General features: G+C 31.9%; 1 pseudogene; it reads left to right on the forward strand.

The window, feature by feature from the left end:
- The first annotated feature begins 16,382 nt into the window (after nucleotides 1–16,382).
- Nucleotides 16,383–21,733, forward strand: LOC112791720 (protein ANTHESIS POMOTING FACTOR 1-like; annotated as a pseudogene).
- The last annotated feature ends 777 nt before the right edge of the window (nucleotides 21,734–22,510 follow it).

Genomic DNA, 22,510 nt, shown 5'->3' on the forward strand with positions numbered 1-22,510 from the left:
GTTCATATGTTTAACACGAGATTGTATAATATTACCTGAATGAGCAAATTTAATTAGCATTACCTGTTATATGTAACCTTATAATTTATCACAATCTATTATTATGACATATCTGTGGCATTATATAATATCATGGTTAATACATCAATACATCAAGCTCGTAATGAGCATATGTTTTGCATCAATACATCAAAATCATTATTTTATTGATCCATCCTGATTACATAAATACATTAATATCATTAATACATCTATAAATCAATACATTAAAGAATAAACGTCATTAATACATTAGCAATATCAATACACGATAAGCACAATAAATATAGAATATAATCTGATCATTACTGCTATTTATTATTACATAATGTCCAACACAAAGATATTACTCTGAACATTACAAAGTACACTAAAAACTACATTAAGTCATTACTACATAGTTTCCAACATATACCAATTATCCTACAAAAAACTAAACAACTACTTTCTCATTCCCCATTTTACATCCTTCACAAAGCTCTTGCATTTCTTGACCGCTTTTTTAAAGACAGAAGGAGTAAAACGATTAGCACTCCGACGTGGGGGATCGATCCTTAGATTGTAACCTTTGACGTTGTCATCCGAACTGTGTGCCTGACCTGTATACAATCAAGGAATAAACAACTAGATGCAGCATATTACATATTCATAAGCAACATAATTACAACAAATCAAGAACAAAAATCCAAATACAGAGGCCAATTATGCAAACAAGATACATTCAAATATAGAATAAATAAAGTAAAATATTAAACATAATACCATCGTTACGAGATTCTTCATCCTCATCAAACTCTTCAATATCATCCTCCTCATCATCGCCTTCGTCATCTGGGTCGTCAACTAGATAGGCATCGCTTTCTCGTTCGAGTGTGTTAGTGTCTTCCTCAATAAGTCCCATGTTAAGACGGCTAGGATTTTGACTATTAATGACACCGCGACCACCCTCACTCCTACTAGAGTCGACAGATACGAACCCTCCAGAAGCAACGGATGAGGTATGGCCTGGATACCTCGCATCCAGTGAATACCTGCCTGGCATGATCTCAGGCTGATGGCCATATTGTGACTGTGCTGCATCTGCAGCCATGAAACCAAGCAACTGGCTAAAAGAAGGTCCTTCACCTGTTTCAAACTGTGACATACCCCAATATTGTTGCTGCATTGGAAATGATGAGGTGAACTGTGTCTGAGGTAGATACTGGGTTGTGGGCTGAGGTTGTTCTTCTTGAGTCGGATTTGGAGGTGATATTTGTGGCTCTTGATCTTCATTGTCCTCATCCATATCCTGACTACCCTCCTCAGTATCCTGGTTACCCCCATCCATATCATCATTACCCGCATCCATGTCCTGGTTACCTTCATCATTATCTTCACCCACAAGATTCAACAAGGCTAAGCGGTTTCCATAATTTGTACGGTACCAGTTCATGTAAGTATCCAAATGATGCTCTGAAGGCATGGGAAGCTCAGAAAGAACGTAGTGATACCTGTTTGTCCAATGCATCACCCATTTTGAATGACTCGGTGCCTTGGCCCAGTTAAGATTCTTAGGACCAGTCAGAACCTCTCCATGGGCCTTCTCCAAATTCTGCTCAGCATTAGGTACTCCCTGAATGAAACCAAACTGTCGCCTGACCCTATCGGTCGCATGCCACTCGATACATTCAAATGACACTAATGGAACTGTAGCGCTCCAAACAACCGCTTGCAAGTAGACCTCAGCAGGAATTATGTTTGGATCCACACGATCCACAGCATAAGCAACCCAGACAAACTGAAAAATTAAGGAATACTCATCATAACAACCCACAATGCAAGTAAATTCTAAAAATGCATGATGCTTTCTAAGAAAACTTGTTAAACTAAAACACACCTGTCCTTCCTGAAGTTCATCGAAGGCCTTCCTAAAGTGATCTAGCTTCAAATATCTAAATCGTCGGTCACCACGCTCCCAGTTACGCCACCTAAAATGATGTTCTCAATTAGCTCAACTGAAGCTTAAATATCAAGAAATGGGTACATTGTAACATAATATTACCTGTTTGCTAGTGGAAAACTGCGTGGTTCTCTAGGAACCGGCGATAGATAAGGTAGTCGGATCCAAGCCCATACGAGCAGAAGTGTTAGTGGACCATCTATTTCCTTACAGTTATAACGAGATGCCCTGCATAACGCCCTGTAGAGGTGTGCTAGGCATGCCGAGCCCCAACTATACTGTCCAATATTGACAAAATCACGTAGCAAGGGTAGAAATTTCCAATGAACACCTGCCCCAGACTTATCCCCAAACAGGATCGTTCCAATCAGCAACATAATGTGGCACCTAACATACCTCTGTATATTTATTTCATCAGTCAATTGTAAATTCTCTTTTAGATTCCTCAGCCACGTCAGTTTTATGCAGCTAGATCTACACTCCTCCTTTCGCGGTGCAACCCCTAACTGAAGCAAACACTCCGCCTCCAAAGCTTCAAAACTACTCATTGTCATCCCTGTCACTGGAAGACCATCTGTGGGAAGACCAAGAATTAAAGCTACATCTTCAAGTGTCACAGCACATTCACCAATGGGAAGGTGAAACGTATGTGTGTCTGGATGCCAACGTTCGATTAGAGCATTTACCAATGCTTTCTGACACTGCACTATTCCAATCTGAGACACATGATAGAACCCGGTAATTCGCAAATGATCCTCCACCCTATCGTTGTACCGATCTGGAGGAACTGGATGGTTACATGTCAACATTCTTGATTTCTACAAAAAAAAAACATAACAACTTACTAGTCAGATAATTAACAATTACTAACTTACCATCATCAATCAATTTACTGAATCCTTATATAACTAATTCTTCTAATTTCTAAAATAATTTAATTAATCCTAAAAATTATTCGTAACTGCAAATGAAACCCATTACAACCACATATATTCCTAATCAATATTTTCAACAATATTACATCATTTATAATAAAGTCGAATGTTAATTACTCTTTTGCTAAATATTTTTTTCCTCCATAATAAAAATTATTAACAATCAGTATATGCCATCAATTATATTCTAACAACAGTAATAATTAACTTGCTAATAATAATTACTAAAATTAATAATTTATAAATATTCTCATAAAGTAAAATCAAACATGCTTTAATTAAAAAGGATCTAACTAATCATTCAGCATTAACACTTTTTCACAAGAACAATAACGTTAACATTTAACTACTGCCATAATAGAACAATTATACCTAATTTTTTATAAATTAATTTAAATAAGATTGTATTACACTTAATTATAATTATAATAAAAATTAATATAAAATTCAAAATACAAAAACATTAAACTCCTAATGACTTACTAATAACTACGGTCTCTCCCTCTCTGCAACACTCCAAAACACAAAACCTATCAACAATAATAATAAAAAATTGCCTAACAGTGATATATAAATATAATTAATAATCTGTAAATAAATTTTAAAAAAATCTAGCAAATAATTATACATTATTCATAATCATTTTATTTATATTTCACAACTACTTAGACTCTAACACTAACAACAATCATGATAATTAATTTTTAAATTTTAATAATTATTCACATAAAAAATTTAATACGTTTTAGCAAAATTTTAAAAAATTTAAAAAATACTTACATAATCAGGATCACTGAGATAATGAATAATGTGAAGCTCAGATCGATTAACATCTTTAATTTTATATTTTTTTGACATTTTTCTTCTCCTCCACCATGCAAAACCAGTAGAGAGAAAGAAAGAAGAAACTGAGTTTGAGAGTGAAATGTGAGACAGTGGTGTATTCGGATGGTGAGAAAAAAGGATTTCTTCTTTTAACAATACACCGTATATGCATCAGGTGGGGAAGCGATGCGTGTCTCCTGTGGTGCGAACTCGTACCGTGCGATTGCCGAAACGTGAATCGGACGGTCCGCATGCTTTCACGAACTCGGAGGGTCCGAGTTGCTGAGTGACGTTACCCAAATGCATGGAACTCATACCATGCGTTTTGTGTTGATAACTCGGAGGGTCCGAGTTGCTTCAACACTGTCACCACATTCTTGTTAAGCACTCCACACCCCCATATCGTATTCATACACCAGCGTTGGGGGCATATGTAAATTAAAAAGCGGAGATAAGAGAGGAGTATTTATTTCGGTAAATATTTTTTAAATTATTTATTTTGATAATTATTAAATTTATTTTATTTATTTAAATAAAAAATTCATAGGATATTATTACTGGCGCCAAATATATTTATATGCCATATTTTTGTGTCGGTACGCATATTTTTCTCTTTACAATTATTTTTCAAAAAAGTAATTTTTATTTAATTATATATAAATTAATATTTAATAATTAAAATACTATTAATTATCAATAATTCTTTTAATTATTTTAATTTATATCTTTTTTATATTAACACATAATTTAATGATTAAATGTCTATTTTTATGAATAATTAAATCATTTTTACACAAATATATAAAATAAGTTTTCAATATATGTTTTTAATGATTAAATCGTGACCTAAATAGACATTAGTAATTATTATGATTTTGTTTTCTTATATTTCCGTTATTTTTGGAAAAAATCATGTATTAAATAATTAGATTTATTTTTTAAAAAAAATAATTATGTGATGTAATTTAAATATTATCGTTATATTATCTTACAGCGTATAATATTATTGGCGTTAAGTATATTGATGTGACACATTCTAATATTAGTATGCATATATTTTTTTTAATTATTTTTAAAAAAGTATCTTCCATTTAATTATATAAAAATTAACATTTAGTGATTAAAATGTTGCTAGTTATCAATAATTTTTCTAATCATCCTAATTCATATCTTTTTTATATATACTAACACATGATTTAATGATTAAATGTCTATTCCTATGAATGATTAAATCATTTTCACACAAATATATAAAATAAGTTTTTAATATATACTTTTAGTGATTAAATCATGATTAAAATAGAAATTTTAGTAATTATCATAATTTTTCTTATATTTTTATTAATTAATAATTTTAATAATTCTAATATATAGACGTTAGTTTTAGAAAATAATTATGTATTAAATAATTAAATTTGTTAATATTTAAATAAAAATAATAATTATGTGATGTAATTTAAATATAATAATATTAATTAAAAAATATCAATTATCCATAATGAGATTAATATATTATTCTATTAAAAAAATCAATCACATGATATATATTAAAAATATAATGAATTAGAGATTTTATTTATAAAAAGAATCATCAATTACCAAAATAACTAAGATATAATGAGATATAATATTAGATATAGAGAATTTAATAAGTAGAATTGAAAAAAAAAACTTACTAAGATGTGACACATTTTAGTGCAAATATTTAAATCAATTATATCTATAGGTTTATTTAAAGAAATAATCAATCATAGTATATAATTAAAAAATCTTAATATAAATAATTTACCTTTTTTAATTTTAAAATAAAGAAGGAACTAAAAATGTAAATAATATATAATAAAAATCAATAATAATATATACATTTGAAGAGGTAAAGTTTGGCAAAAAAACTTGAGAACATATAGTATTTTGATATGAATTTTTTAATCGATTCTTTCATAGTAATTAATTTAAAAGAAGAATCAATTGTCTGATATATTTTGAAAATTATAATGTAATAAATTAAATATTTTATTTATAAAAAGAATTAATAAGAGAATATATTCTAAATATAGTTGGAATAAATTAATCATCAGTATAGATATTTAAATATGTAAAATTAAGTAAAAATTTTGACGATGAAGTGTACTTTCGTGCGACTATTTAAATCATTTTTTCTCTATACATTTATTTAAAAGAAGAATCAATCATAAAATAAAATTAAAAAATTAAGATTTAATTAATTAGAGATTTAGATTATAAAAAAATCAATTAAGAGATGTATCCAACATAAAATAGGAATCAAATTATCGACATAAATATTTGAATAAAAAAAACAAGACTAATAAAACTTGGTGATATGATGTATTTTAATTCATATTTTCGAATTGGTTCTCTTATGACTTCCTTCTAGTTTTTATATATCTCTTTAAAGGAAGAATCAATTCTTATTTTTGGTATGTAAAAGAAAATTTTAATAACAGTAGAATTTATTATTTTTGTCTAATATTTTTAGCCTTCAATTCAATTGTTTTGGTTTAATAATTTAATAATATATATTTTTAGTCTATATTTTTAAATATTATTGATTAATTATTAGTTAAAAATAATAAATTCTGTTAATTTTTTTAACATTTTTTAGTATGTAATAGAAAAAAATAAAAATATAATAAATTAGATTTTATTTTATTTTTTATAAAAAATAATTAAAAAAATAATCAAAATATAATGTAAATCATATGGATAAGAGTTGGTGTGAAACACGATGACATGACACATTATGATGCGTGCTTAGTTTTTAAAACAGTTGATTTGAAAATAAATATTGATGGATGAATATAGATAAAGAAAAGAGAATTGATGGATGATAGCGTGAAGCAGTGTTACGAATTTTTTTTTTTCTCTAAGATAAACAATATTCGTTTCATCATATAAAATGAGTATATTGTTGTGATCTGGTTCATATTTGGACACCAATTAATAAGAGAAGAATTTTTCAAAATGCCCTTATATGAAAACATAATAACCTAACGGAAAAAAGGGAAAGTCAATATAAAATTACTTGCTGAACTAAAAAAAGCTAATGAAATAAATGAAAAAGTAGGAATTAGATTATATGTCTGAACTAAAGAAAGCTATTAAAAGAAATTAGTGGAGTTTTTGCGATTGATATTTGGAATGGACTTCATTAGTTTGAGCATACATTTGTTGAGGAGGAACATCCTTTCCTTCAAAGACTTTAGGTAGCGTTTGTTTTGCAGTACTAGGACAGAGACTGAGAGACTGAGATACAGTATCATGTTTGTTGGCTCAGAGACTGGTACTAAAATTTTTGTTTCTGTCCCCAAAATTTCAGTATTTCAGTGCCTCCAAAATGTAGGGACACAGGGGACTGATATTTTTAGAAACAGAGACTGAAATTTTAATAATATTTTATACCTAAAATACTCTCATTTTAATTAATTAATTCCAATTTTATCCTTTGTGCAAATTAAATTAGAATTTTATTCTTGTTTCAATTTTTGTCTCTCACTTGGCACCAAACAGAATACTAAAACTTATTTCAGTCTCTGTCTCTTAATCTCTGTCTCTCAATCTCAGTCTTTCAGTATCTGTCTCTCCACCAAACGCTACCTTAGTGTTTCTTTCTTTTTAGATTGTCCAAGTTAGCACAGCTACCAATGCTAATTCTTTCTTTTTTTGTAATTGTCGTCGTGCAAGCTTGCTCAATTTCGACCACCATCACCACGGTTCTTGATTGTTGTTAACTGTTGATGCTGCGTTGAGGTTGGATAATTGCCAAGTCTGATTTGCAAATGGCAGAGCACTAAACAGTGAAGAGCCGTCTCTCCTTCTCCTCCACACCTAGGGCACACGTCCTATACATTGTGGAATCTGTTTTGGATGCACTGTCGAACCGGAATCCCGTTGTGAAGTAGCCTCCAGATGAAGATCTTTACCTTCGGGGGGCATTGCAGATCCCAGACCGAGTTCCAAATGCTCTTCTAGTTACAGACTTCAGAGAGTTGATTAATTGGAGGATGGAAGAAAAAGAAAGCTATTTGGTACCTCGATGCTACTGAGTAGTGGCCTGATTTTTCATTTGCCCAAGTAATCCTATCTTCTCCTTCATTAATTGTTGTTTGCAAAATGCTTGCTGCAATATCTGGATTAAAGATGGACTAAATTAATTGTGCATCACATGTTCTATTTTGTTTAAGTAGCTGATTCACCCATATAATATCTGAGCTTACATTCTGTTGTTGGTAGACTGAGATAGGCCTAAAATTCATAATCCAAGGGTCTTCAAAAATTTTAACTGAACCTCCTCTCCCTATCTGCCACATTAAGCCTTTTTCAATCACTTTCCTTCCCTCCAATAAACTTCTCCAAGCCCAAGAGGGGCTTGATCCAGTGTCTGCTTTAAGAAAAGATGAATATTTAAAGTAACGACCTTTATATATCTTGCTAACTAATGATTCCTGTTTAGTTGCTATTCTCCAACTTTGCTTGGCTAACAAGCTAAGTTGAAAGCTTTAAGATCCTTGATGCCTAACCCTCCCTTGCTTCTTGTCTCTGCAAATTATATCTCATTTAATCCACCACTATTTTAACTCGGTTCCCCTTTGACCCCACCAGAAATTCATAAGTTTTCTTTGGATATCATCAATTAGGGAGTTTGGTAGCTTGAAGCAGCTCAGAGTGTAGAGAGGAATAGCTGTTGCAACTGCTTTGATAAGAACTTTCCTTTCACTGACCAAGAGTAATGACCGTTTCCAGTTCTGTAGCCTGTGTTCCACTTTATCTTTAATATAATTAAACGTACTCTTCTTGGATCTGTTAATTATTGCTGGCAGCTCCAGATATTTGTTCTGATTCCTACATGTGGAATTTGTAAATATGGGCTAATTCATCTCTTATATGAGGGGGGTATTCTTACTGAAGAAGGTGGAGGATTTGTGAAAGTTAATCTGCTGCCCACTAAGGTGTCCGTAGGTGTTCAATACCTGAAGTAGTCTCTGACAAGCCTCTCCATTCGCTTTACAGAAGAGTATAGAATCGTTTGCAAAAAGTAGATGGTTGACTGTAGGGCATCTGCTATTGATCCTCAATCCTGAGATCTCGAGCCTCTGTTCTCCTCTATGGAAAAGATAGGATAAACCTTCTGCGCAAATAAGAAATAGATAGGGGGAGAGGAGATCGCCTTGACGCAATCCCTTGCATGGTTTAAAGTAACCATGAGGTTGTCCTTCCACAATAAAAGAGTAGGATACAGTAGTGACACACTCTTTCATCCAGTCAATACATTGTTCACAAAAACCTAGCTTTGCCTTGACCTCCCATACAAAATTCCATTCGACTCTAGTATAGGCTTTGCTCATATCAAGCTTCACTGTCATCTCGTGATCACCACAAGTTTTATTCTTCAAAAAATGCATGAGCTCATGAGCTATTAGGGTATTGTCACTAATCAGCCTTCCTTTGATGAATGCGCTCTGATTCTCGCTAATCACCTTATTCAACACTCCTTGCATCCTGTGAACCAGTATCTTTGAGATGATTTTATAGAAAACATTACTAAAACTAATGGGTCTAATTTGAGCCATATTTTCTACTTGCTGAACCTTTGGTATCAAACAAATATGCGTGTGGTTAAAACTTCGCAACATCTTTTCTCCTGCAAAGAAACTCATGGCTGCCTCCGTTACATCCCTTTTGATGATCCTCTAGTAATGTTGAAAGAATTTACCCATGAATTCGTCATCACCTGGGGCCAAAAAGGGATTAATGGAAAAGGTTTCTGTTTTAACCTCTTCTTCTGTGACTCTCCGCACTAGTCTTTTGTTAGTCGTGACATCGACCCTTACCTCCATGTCCTCTATACTCTCCATGGCTGAACTTGGGTTAGAGGTTGAGAAGAGTTTGGTGAAGTACTGTTGTGCAATTTGAGCTATTCCTTCCTGATCGGATTTGTAGTTACTCGAGTCATCTAACAGCTTTCGAATCTTGTTTCTCCTGGCTCTATTATGAAATTTTGCATGAAAAATTTTTGTATTTTGGTCCTCCCATTTCAGCCATTGAACCCTTGATTTCTCCCGCCAATACCGCTCTTCCTTCTCGTACGCATCTGTTAGCTCAACCTCTATATTATGAATCTGTCTCCTATCCGCGCCATTTCCTTTCTCCTTCTCCTATTCCAGCTTGTTTTTAATATTAGTAATGAGTGTCTTTGAGTTGCTTCTGCTGCTTTTCTGCCACTCCACAAGCATATGGCAACATTTTTTCAGTTTGCAAAACAGTTTGTACATAGGAGATCCATTTATTTGGGTCTGCCATGCCTCTTTCACAATGTTTGATACCTCCTCACTGTCACACCACCTCTCTTGGATCCAAAATCTCCTCTTATTCCTGCTTTCTTTTGTTCGAATATAATAGAAGTGGACGATGATCTGAACCGGTATCCTCCAAGTGGGTGATTGTTGCTTTCGGGTACTCTAATCTCAAATGTGTTCAGGTCAAACATCTATCCAGCCTTTCTTTAACAAAATTCTTACCAAATTGTTTGTTGCTCCAAGTAAATTTGTTTCCAATATACCCCAAGTCCACCAACTCACCTTCATTAATGAAATTATTGAAAGCATCAATAGAGCTTCTCGTTTTCATACGACCCCCTTCTTTCTCGTGGTATTCTGAGATGGCATTAAAATCTCCTATCACCATAGAATATTGACCCGAGCGATGAATAATCTCCAAAATTTTGTCAAACTGCTCCTTCCTCCGATTCTCCTCATAATGAAGATGAACAGCCACCACCTCATTGCTTTTGGAGTCTGCAGTCAGTCCATGAGAATTGTATCATAAATTCTTCTTGATGCTGAACTGTAATATCTGACTCTTCCTTCCATGCCAAAACCAAACCTCCTATCGATCCCCTAGGATCCACACAAGAAAAGTTCAAGAACTCCAACTTCTTACAAACTCCCGACACAGTTAAGGTATTATTTTTCGTTTCGCACATAAAATAATATCTCGGGGGAATGAGATTTACAAATCTCTTATATACTGTGAACTGTCAGGGGTTTTCCCAAATCCCGACAGTTCCACATCAACATCTTTATAGTCCTTCGGGTGTCTTTTCAAGGGTGGCACCCTCCCCCTCAACATTAGTAACAGTGGCTTTTTGGCGTATTTTCTTTGAAATTTCCATCTCCATTCTTTCTTAGGCCTTCCTCTTTTTTCCTGTCACATTGATCATTTTTCTTCTAGCTAGATTTTTCAAGTTTGGCTTCCTCTTATTTTGTTGTCCTCCTTGGTAACTGCCTGTTCTAAAGATAAACCCCTTCATGTTCTCCATGCTTTTTGGGTTCATCGTATCTGACCGTATGTTATCTGCTGTAGAATCTACTCTGCTTCCTGTATCCTCTAATTCCAGCAGCAAACTTTCTTCTTCCTTTCCTCCCTTCTTCTCATTATGCCCTTCTTACTGTCTTCCTCTCCTGTTTTCCCCCATAGTAAGACCAGCCAGCTCCTTGATTAGGTTAATTGGTATGGGTCTCTTATCTCTCCTTGCTCTCCAATCCTTTGAAGAACCAAAATTAGTGTTGGAATTTTTTGTGGTGTTCTATTCTCATTTTTCTGCCTGTTCAGATCTCAACCAATCCCCCCATCCTTCATCTTCCACATCCCCTCTTAGCGAATTATCTAAATGTCTGCTGTAATTTTGTATCTCATGTCCCAAGAACTCGTAATAATTGCAAAAAATTTCAATCCGTTCATAGCGAATTGAGACCTCCATAGTCCTCCTATTTGGGTCCTCAATTTTGATGATTATTCGGAGTGTCTTGGTAACATCCAGGTTGATCAGCACTTTAACAATCCTACTTTCTTTGCCTCTCACTTGAAAGATGTCAACGTCTAGGACTTCTCCTATTACTCTTTCGAAATTTTCACCTAACTCCTTTGTTTTGTAATGTTCTGGTAATCTCCAACGTTAAACCCACACTGGAACTTGAGAGAATTCTGCATTATTAAGTGTCTCCTCTCTCCTCCACCTCTTTATATTTAGGGTAAAATTTTTGAAAAGCCATGGCCCTCCATGATCCACCATGCTAAATCCCTCTGGTTGCCTCCAAATAGCCTGCATTGCTGCCTCCATCGTCCCTCCTGAGAAAGCCTGGTCAGCCAGCAACCTACCCACTAAACTCCTTGAGCATCTCTCTACCCCTACTCGAATTTTCTCCTTGCTAAATGCAACAACTTCCTCCTCTTCCTCCAAACTCTTTCTTTCTCTGTCTTGATTGTGAGCAGCCGACACTGCCATTAGGATTTCAGTAACGCTTTCAGAATTCAGATAACTTCAGATGGACATTTGTATTTTTTTTCGTAAATTAGGATTTCTCCCATTTAAACCCTAGCAGAGCACTATAATTAGGATTTCTCCCATCATTCTAACAGTGTTACGAAAATTTGAGTAAAGAAGAATAACAAATTTAAAATCGTGAAAAAAAATATAAATAAAAAAATTAATATAAATAAGATTAATTAGTAATTATTTTAGAAGTTGATGTTAGTTGAGAAGATTGGTGAAAAGTAAATATATAAAATAATTAAAAAAAATTAACAGTATTATTCAAAATTAAATTTTTACGTTGTTAAAATTGAATTATGTAATATATATATAGATGGAGGTGTTGTCTGAATTAATATTGATTGAGTAGCAATTTTTTTCTAAAATTAATTATAAAAAAATGGGTTATAAATTTGTAAACTTTAACAGAGAAAATTTATATATGTTTGTGTGATCAAAATTATCTTTTGTATTTATCCAACTTCAAATTTTGGAGGAAATTATTTAAAATATTTTATTAGATAATATTGGTAAAAAAAAGTAATAATTTGGGATGATTTAATGTGGATATTTGAATTGAATTCTTACTATTTATATTGCATTTAAAAAAAATTAGTTGTAGTATATATATAATTAGTTAGAAAATCTAATCGGAATATAATGAAAATTGAATTCCAAGAATTGAGATTTTGAATAATAAGTAAGTTAGGAGAAAAATTTGATGGTTTTGAATTAATTTCTTTATATTTATTCATTTAAGGGAAGAATAATATAGGTATCTTATTTAATTTACACTACTCTTATTTTAGTTATTTTATTTATAATTATACCAATGTATTTTATTAACATGTTAATTTTTATTTATCATATGTGAATATGTAACATAAATTTGTATTTTTAGTAATTATTAAAAAATATTTATATAAAAACATAATATAAAATAATAAAATAGGAGTAATGATTAGGAGGTTTAATTTATTTTTTAATATTTAAATAAATAAAATTTAAATATATATATGTTATTTTTTAAAATATTAAAAAGATAAAAATATAAAACTTTATTTTTTATAAATTAGGAGAATAGTTAAAAGAATGAGTTAGGATTCTTAATCATTTTTATATAAATTAAATAAATTAATAAAAAATAAAGTTAAAAAATATTAAGTATATAAAAACATACATTGAATAATATTTTTTGTGTATAGCATAGATACATAGATTAGTGTTATGAGATAAAAAAAGGAATCTAAATTTAAATTAGCATTAATAATGGGACCCTAATAACCCAACCTTTTAATATAGAATTGCATATACGCCATTCTCTAAAACTAATTGCCCAACGGAAGGATTGGTTGATATGGGTATTTTTATTTATTTATTTACTTATTTATAAAAAATATAAAAAATTAATATTTAATTAGTTAATATTAATTAATATAATTCAATAAATTTTTTTTGAAAGATTTAAAATAGAAAAATTTATGATTTTTTTTTTCATAAATAATGATAGTTTTATTGCTAAGAAAAGAATTGTTTGAAAAAGAAGACACAATCAAAGAAGCGGGAGTCTCTCAAAATATCTCAATCAGGGAAATAAGAAAATGATGTTATATTTACAAGTGTAAAGTGTTGTCGTAATTAAATTTAATTAAGTTGGTATAAATTTAGCGAAAAAAATTGTGTACATACGTTATTATTATTATTTTTTTGTGTTTTTGTAGTACAAAAAATTTTGTTGAATAGTATGAAAATTTATTTATATAGTATAAAAATTTTGTACATAACAAAAATTTATTGATATAACATATAAATTTTTGTATATAATACATAAATATTTGTACATAATATACAAATTTTTGTTATGAATATATTTTGTTAGTTGAGTGAGTCAATATTTTAGATATGTGATCCTCAAAAAATTTATGTGTTGTCAATCAAAATTTATGTAATAGATATATTTTGTTGGTTGGATATCAATATTTTGAGCATGTGATCTTTTAAAAATTTATATGATGTGCACAAAAATTTTTGTATTGTTCGAATTTTTGTTAGTTAGATGTCAATATTTTGGGTACATAGTTCTTTAAAACATTTTTTTGTACTTATACAAAAATTTATGTGTTGTGCATTAAAAATTCTGTACTCTAATTTTGTGAACAAATGTAGGAGAAAAAGAAGATGAAGACGACGCCGACGATGATAACAAAGGAGGATTAGAAAGAAAAAAAAGAAGAAAAATTAAATAACGACAACAAAAAAATAGTGGTGACAACAACGAAAAAGAAGACCACCGTAATGGCAGCACCGATAATGATAACAACGTTAAAAAAAAGCTCGCAAAAAAAGAAGAAGAAGACAATAAAGACAATAACAAAAGAAGAAAAAGAAGAAAAAAAAAATAACAACAAAAAAAATAGTTGAAAACTTGTTTTAAAAAGCGCTTGAATGCCTAACTTTATGTATTAAGAAAATATTAACTTAGAGAAAGAATAGATAAAAAAAAGTTAAAATCTAAAATTTAAGATAAACAAAATCTTTTTAAGATTGGAGTAGATAATTATATTCTTTTTATTTTTATAAATTAAATAAAAATAAAAATTTACACGCAATTATTTTTTACGTAAAATGAATAATTAAGAGTCTTTAAATACTTAATCAAATATATCAAATCATCTAATAATTCTCAATTAATAATTTCACATAAAAATTTATTAAAATAGATAACTACCACTGGGGGTGCATATGGCCCGCCCGACCCGAAGACCCGGTCCGGCCCCAAACATTTTAGGAGCTAATTTGGTGTGATTTCATCAGGTTTAGGGTCGGGTAAGGGTCTCACAAATAGACCCGTTCATTATTTCGGGTCGGGTCCGGACCATAACTCGGGTCATCCGAAGTCGGCCCGGTGGCCTGGTCATCATATACAATTAATATTTTGTGTTATTAGTGATGGATAATGGCTATTCTTATGTGAAATTTAAGTATTGTAAACCTTAATATTTTGTATTATTAGTCATTATAAGACTATAAGTTAATGTTTTATGTTTAGAATGCATAAGACTTTAGACTAATGCATAATATTGTGTTATTTGTATTGATTTAAATATTTTGTGTTATTAGACAATATTAGTATTGATTTTAATTATACTTTAATTTTGAAGAAGGGTTGGTTCTTGTTATATTTTTCTAAGTAAATTTTACCATGTCAAATAATAGTTGGAGTCTTAGAAATTTGGATATTTTTACATGCTAGCTTACAAGAAAGTATTAACGTAATGTAATGTTAACGGCTCGGTTTTCACCCGGTATAATTGTGGCCCAAAAGTGTGTTGGTTTCATCGGATCTAGGATCGGGTTCGAATCTAATAAATAGATTCGATGTATATTTAGGGTCAGGTTTGGGTCACATCAAACCCGGCTTCACCCGCCTCATGTGCACCCCTAACTACTACTAACTTCTAAAGAAAAGAAAAAAAAGTCACTTATTCTATATATTACCATATAATTATATGTATTTATTTTATCAGAATGTAAAATTTTTATTTATTTATGCATATCTATCTCTTATAATTAAACTATAAATAATATCTATTAAAAAAAAAAAATCTCAGATAGAATACAATATCAGGCTTTTTTTTTAGTCCTGCTAGGATTACAATAAAATATTTGTACAATGTGCTATATAAGTTATAAAATGAACATTTTTTTGAGTCCTCTTACTTTTTTTGAGTCCTGTTAGAAATACAATGAAATACTTGTACAAAAGGCTATATGAATTATAAAATGAACATTACCTATAATATCTAAAATAACCATCATAGGAATAATAAACATCCCAAAAATTTAAGCTGATTTTAGGGTTCACCAAGGATTAAACTTTTGACTTTTTGAATTTAGAACTCTGATACCATATTATGATACCACTGATTCCAAAAACTTACGCTGATGAAAAAAGATAACACTAATGATTATATCTTTAATATTCCATAAATCTCCATTAAACATATTATAAAAATATTCCATTAGCTCCTTATACTTTCTTTTTTTGTTTGGTCACGAAGAAGCCGTTATTGCCTTATTGGAATACAATACCAGGGCTTGAAGAAGAAGTAATGTTCTGAAAACCGAATCGGAATGATTGGTCAGATCGGTTTAACTCCGAACTGACGGTATTAATGATTTGGTCAAGACATATAAAACCAACAATAAAAAAACCGAGAAAAAATCGTTGAACCGGACGAGAACCAGTCGGTCAGACCGAATCGGAACCCGGCCGTTTTACACAGAAAGGGAAGCTCCTTTGTTTCTTTCTCCCGTTCTACCTTTCTTTCTTTCGGTCAGAGAAATCACACAAACCCAACCACAAAACCCTAGCACTGTAAGCCTACACCACCGCCACAAGGAGGGGCATACTGCCGCCGTCCGTCGCACTCAAAGTTCGCCATCCGTCATCTAGCTTCCCTCGTGCGCCAAGTCTTCAACCCCTGTTCGCTGTCACCGATCACGGTTGCTTCCTCGAGCTCGGCGTCCGTCGTGTTTGTCTGCTCAGCCTCGCTTCCGTCGCCGTTTGTTTGCCGTTCACGTTTGCGTCTTCGTTCGCGTTCTTCGCCGTTCGCGTTCGCTCGGCGTTCACCTTTCGCGTTCACTCGTTGTTCACCGTTCTAGTTCGCGTTCGTCTGGAAGCCACGTTGCTCTGCTTCAAACTCTGCGACCAACCCGCGTGCTCCACTCAGCCGTCGAACTGCTCTCTGTTGTCCCCGCCGTGAGTTCCCTAAACCCGCCACCAGACAATACACTCACTCAACAGACAACACCAATACTCTTCTTCAAACTCTGCAACTTCTGATTTCTACTACAATAAGTAATTATTTGATTTGGTAGTGGTTTGGATTTTTTCATAGACTAAATTAAAGTTACAATAGTTTTGTTCTCTTCTCTATCACATTGAAATTAAGCTTTGGATTCTCTTATTTCGTTTTAATTTTACCGCACTCAACATGTTTGATGAAATGCTTTAACCATATTTCTGATTGGTTTTATAATTTCTAGCTTTTATAATTTCTCTCGGTCAAAGGTTAGTGGTCTGAACTCTTGAAATTTCAAATTACTCAAATATGCAATTTCTGAAATTAGGGATTTGTGAATCTGAACTCTGAAGTTAGTGATTGATTTATGATATGTTATTGATTCTGTTCTAATATGTGCTTTTGTTACTGATTTGTTACTGATTCTGAAATTGATTAATGGATTTGTTTCTGAAATTGAGTAATGGATTTGTTACTGATTCTGTTCTATGGTCTTATGGATGATTATTGGATTTCTAGCCGTTCTGTTGCTGATTCTAATTTATGGATTTTGATGATTGATAAATCTTCATGTTAGTTTTTAATATTTAGATATTTCTTTTTACTATTTAACTTTTGAAATTGTATTTTGATAAGATCATATGGATTTGATTGATGACACTTTGTTGTTTGAATGCTAATTTTTGTTGTTGAATGCCTTGTTTGTTGTTGAATGATAATTTTTGTTGCTGAATGCTGAATGCTGTTGGTAATGGTGTTTTTGCTGCTGAATGTCCTGCTGTTTTTATTTCTTTGGTTGTTGCTGAATGTTGGTGGCAGAATTTAGATATGGTCATGTTGATAATTTTTTGATTTTTCAATGTGCTGTGGCTAGTCTTTAATTTCATATCTGGTTATGGATACTTCTTTGTTTTGTAGTTGCTGGTTTTGCTTTGATTTGTAGTTGCTAGCTCCTAATTATGCTGGTTTTGCTGCCTTTGTTTGTTGCTGAATGTTGGTGGCAGAATTTAGATATGGTCATATTGATAATTTTTTTTATTTTTCATTGTGCTGTGGCTGGTCTTTAATTTTGTTTTAATTAATAAAACTTTTATTAATTTCAGTTATGGATAATAGTATTAATCAAATAGAGATTAATAAAACTTTTATCAAATTTCGAATGATGCTGCTAATCTTAATCCTAATCCACCGAAGCAAATTTGCAACAAGTTCTTGTGGATTTTGATGATTGATAAATCATGATGTTGGGATTTAATATTTAGATATGTTGTTTTACTATTTAATTTTTGAGTTTGTATTTTGATAAGATCATATGGATTAGGTTGATGATATTTTATGTAGTGTTTTAAATTTCGAAGATATTTTAAGATTTATATTAGACTATAATTATATTTTAGGATGTTTATTTATAATTTATTTATTATTTTATTCTAAAACGGTTTTTCTAGTTGAACCACCGGTTGGACCGGTTGGACCAGTAAACCAGTGACTAGAACGGTTCGATGACCGGTCTGGTTCAACTTATCGAATTTTGAGGATACAATACTAGGGCTTGAAGAAGCCGATATTGGAATCCGTCGAGCTCTGCCTCCGAGTCCGGTGATTTTGTTTGCGTTTTCCCGGAAAATCCAAGACATCACCAGTTGTTGTGGTTGGATAAAGGTTCCTTCCAATCCTTCTCAGAAACCCAAAGTTTCTTCTCTCCAAAAAAATGGGCGGTATGTCGAACATGCTGTGGTTTTAATTCATAGGTTTCAAATGCAACGGCTTTTGTTTCTACTTTGCTTGCTCGTCTCTTCACTGTTGAAAATGTTTTACATTCGCAGGGATACAGCAGGAAAACAGAGAAGAGAAGGTGTCTTTGGAGCTCAGTGAGGAAATTCTTCAGAGCATGGAAGTTGGAATGGCCTTCAAAGACTATGTATGTTACCCTTCCTTTCTTTTCTTGTTATAAAATTAGGGCTGCAACCTTCAAATTCAGTTCTTTGTCTTCGTAACTCTCTTATTATGCTTTCATTGCTTACCTATTTATGTGTATCTATGCAGAATTGTAAAATTAGTTCCATGGATTTTCACAGGGCAACCAGCTATCTAGTCACTGCTAGCAATGATGAATCCATTCGTCTCTATGATGTCACTGCCGGAACGTATGCCTCTCTTTCCATTTTAGCCTCCACTGTTTTAGGTTAATCTTTTCTCCACATAATAATTTGTTCAAGTTTCTAGTGCTAGATTGGAACTCTTAACATTCTTAATGTTATTTAGTTTTCGCAACTAGAAAATTTAACATCCTTTGCAACTAAATGGTTGGGTAGATTGTTGTGTAAATATGCACAATTAGTTATTAAACATGTCAAGTTATTTAGTTATTTATTTTTAGTTTATTTACATATTTTGATGTATCATCCACATCCTTCCTGTTTTTAAGATGTCATAATTGTTACCAGATGTTTGAAGACAATTAACAGCAAGAAGTATGGGGTTGACTTGGTTTGTTTCACGTCTCATCCGACCACTGTCATATACTCATCTAGAAATGGGTGGGATGGTATGTTCCATACCTGTGTCAATTTCCACTGATTTTCGTGCACCCATTACTAATATGATTAGTTGAACCAGAATCTCTGCGGCTTCTATCGTTGCATGATAACAAGTATTTGAGATATTTCAAAGGTCATCATGACAGGTTTGCTATTTCGAACTATATGATATAGTGCTCATGTACTATCCATTTTTCCATATAACAAAATGCATACTTGTTCTTTTTCCAGGGTTGTCTCACTTAGCTTGTGCTCCCGGAAGGAGTGCTTTATTTCTGGATCTCTTGATCGAACTGTTTTACTATGGGATCAAAGGGCCGAGAAATGCCAGGTATGGCATTTGCATCTCTGCTTGTTTATATCCTGTATATCTTCTTGTATCTAATACATGTAACTCTTTTAGGGGATTCTTACTTACTTTATAAACAAAATAGGGACTTTTACGTGTACAAGGAAGGCCTGCTATTTCATATGATGATCAAGGGCTTGTTTTTGCAATTGCCTTTGGAGGATACATAAGAATGTTTGATGCTCGCAAGTATGAAAAGGTAAGCAAATTTTGCACAAGAATAAGTATAAAACTTGGTTCTTACATTGGTTTTATAATTTGGAGTATTAATTATGATATACTCTAATTATCTCATATGGTAAAATTCACTCTACAGGGTCCCTTTGAGATCTTTTCTGTTGGGGGAGATATTTCTGATGCAAATACAGTGAAATTTAGTAACGATGGGAGACTCATGCTTTTAACAACTGCAGATGGGCATATTCATGTTCTTGATTCATTTCGTGGCACACTTGTTAGTATCTTTGTTACTTAAACTCAGTTCACTTCTACTTAAGTTTTTATTTATATATGCTTTGATAGGATTTCTGTGTGACTGTTCTTCTGTCATATGTACATAGTTATCAACATAATGTCACACCTGTCTCGTGCAACTCCACGTTAGAAGCTTCTTTCAGTCCAGAGGGAATGTTTGTAATATCCGGTAAGCACTTTTGCATCAATGGAAAATTGTCAGTTCATGATTCACTTGTTTGTGCATTATTGCTAGCACAAAGTGGTTTAAGCTCTGCTAACCTTAATCAGATTGAAGGAATGCTGAAATTTTATTTACTTCTTGTTTTTTTCTTGCTTTAAATTGTGTTTTGAAGAGACTAGAAAATTTAGAAGCAATGTAACTTTAAAATGTCTTGCATCCTGCCATTTATTTTCAACTAACTTTTTCAATCCTCTCAGCTTGGTATGGGATCCAGTTATTCTCTGCTTACTGCTTATGCTAAATGATGGTTATTATACTAAATTTACATTCTACTGGACCTTTACAGGTTCTGGGGATGGTAGCATTTATGCATGGAGTGTTCGAAGTGGTAAAGAGGTAAAGATTAGCTACAGGATTTAGCCAGTGTACAGATAGTTAATCTAAAATCATATGCTTAATTGCGTCATATATGTTTAACTTTACATGATAAAGCATGTTCTTTCAGTTTTCTCTTTCCTTTCCTTTTTTGCTAAGAACCTTGTGGAATGTGCTATGATATCCCCAACAAATATTTAAGTGGAAGATAGCTCTCTTAAATTAATTAACTAATAATTGATTTCTGTCATCTTTTTCTCCTTTGATTTATTTCCCAGAAACACCAAATATTGAAATCACATATAAAATTTAATTTAAATATTATTTTTCATACATAAACTGAAATGTAATATTTGCAGTCAAATTAATCACTTATATACAAACTCACACCTAAAATAGTGTTTGGCATCAAAATCTTATTGAATGACAGTTAAATGTAAATCTCTCCAATGCTATATGTAATTCCAACCGAACTTCAACGTTTATAGTTATACCCTGCTTGTATAGGTTGGTAGCTGGAGGAGTGCAACTGCTGATACTGGACCACCGGTGATAAAATGGGCACCGGGAAGTCTCATGTTCGCAACCGGATCTTCTGAGCTATCATTTTGGGTCCCAGATTTGTCTAAGTTGGGATCTTATGTTGGAAGAAAGTAAAAGCCATACATGATGGAGGTTCTGTTTGCCCCCACAGGCCCACAACTGACTGAAAGATACTAGACTATGATGGGGGGTAACAAATAAGGGTGAGTTTTTCTTATTTTGACTGGTTCACCAAACACACCCTTAGTGACAAACTTTGCCTGTGTGACCGTGTATATAGAAGTATATCATTATATAAAAATCTCAATGAATCAAAATGAAGTTATTATGTCCTTTGGCTCTTCAGTTGTAACTTGTTTCTCTTTTTTCATCATCACTAGATGAAAATTATCAGGTATAGTCAAGCTTGTTCTCTCACTACTCAAGATTTCATTTGAGCACTTGTTAAGGTCGAATTTTGTTTCTATCATTAAATTATGTCAGCATTATTACGATGTACGAAATATAAGAACATAAAAAAAAGTTTTTTATAAGTCGTAATAATAGAAAGCATGAATATTATGACTAATCAAGAAATTTAAGTTAAAATTGAGTGTGTTAAGACCACATTAATGTTAAAATCTTTGAACCTTTTAAAGTTAAGAAAGATAAGTAGTCTTGCTTTCTATATGTACAGCAATATAGCAGTGAATAGCTTGCTTTCAAAAGCAAATCTGTAAAGTGTAAACGGTGTGTACTGCTTTAGAAAACACCGGTCAATTGTTTCTAGAAGAATGACATACATTGGTAATTTAAATTTCTTAATTTTTTGTTTGGAAATCAACATAATAATTTTAGGATTTAACTAATTTGTCTTTTAATAATACATTTTAAAATATAATAATAAGAATTTTTTTATGCTTTATGTTCTAATAACATATTTTAAAAATATAATAATAGAAATTTTTTGATATTTTTATATTCAATACATTGAAAACATAAAAAAATTACAACAATTTTTAGAAAATATTTTTTTATGATATATTTAACATATACTCTTAAAATATAATTTAGCAAAATTCATAATTTTATTGTCGGAGTTGTTACAATCATTGTCAAGGATATCACTAGTGGATAAGCCGATAAGGATTGAGCGCCCGTTTGAAAAATTTTAGAAGTAATTTTTTTTTTAATTTTTGATTTATGAAAAGTAGT

This window comes from Arachis hypogaea, chromosome 3, assembly GCF_003086295.3.
Source record: "Arachis hypogaea cultivar Tifrunner chromosome 3, arahy.Tifrunner.gnm2.J5K5, whole genome shotgun sequence".
Taxonomy (NCBI): Eukaryota; Viridiplantae; Streptophyta; class Magnoliopsida; order Fabales; family Fabaceae; genus Arachis; species Arachis hypogaea.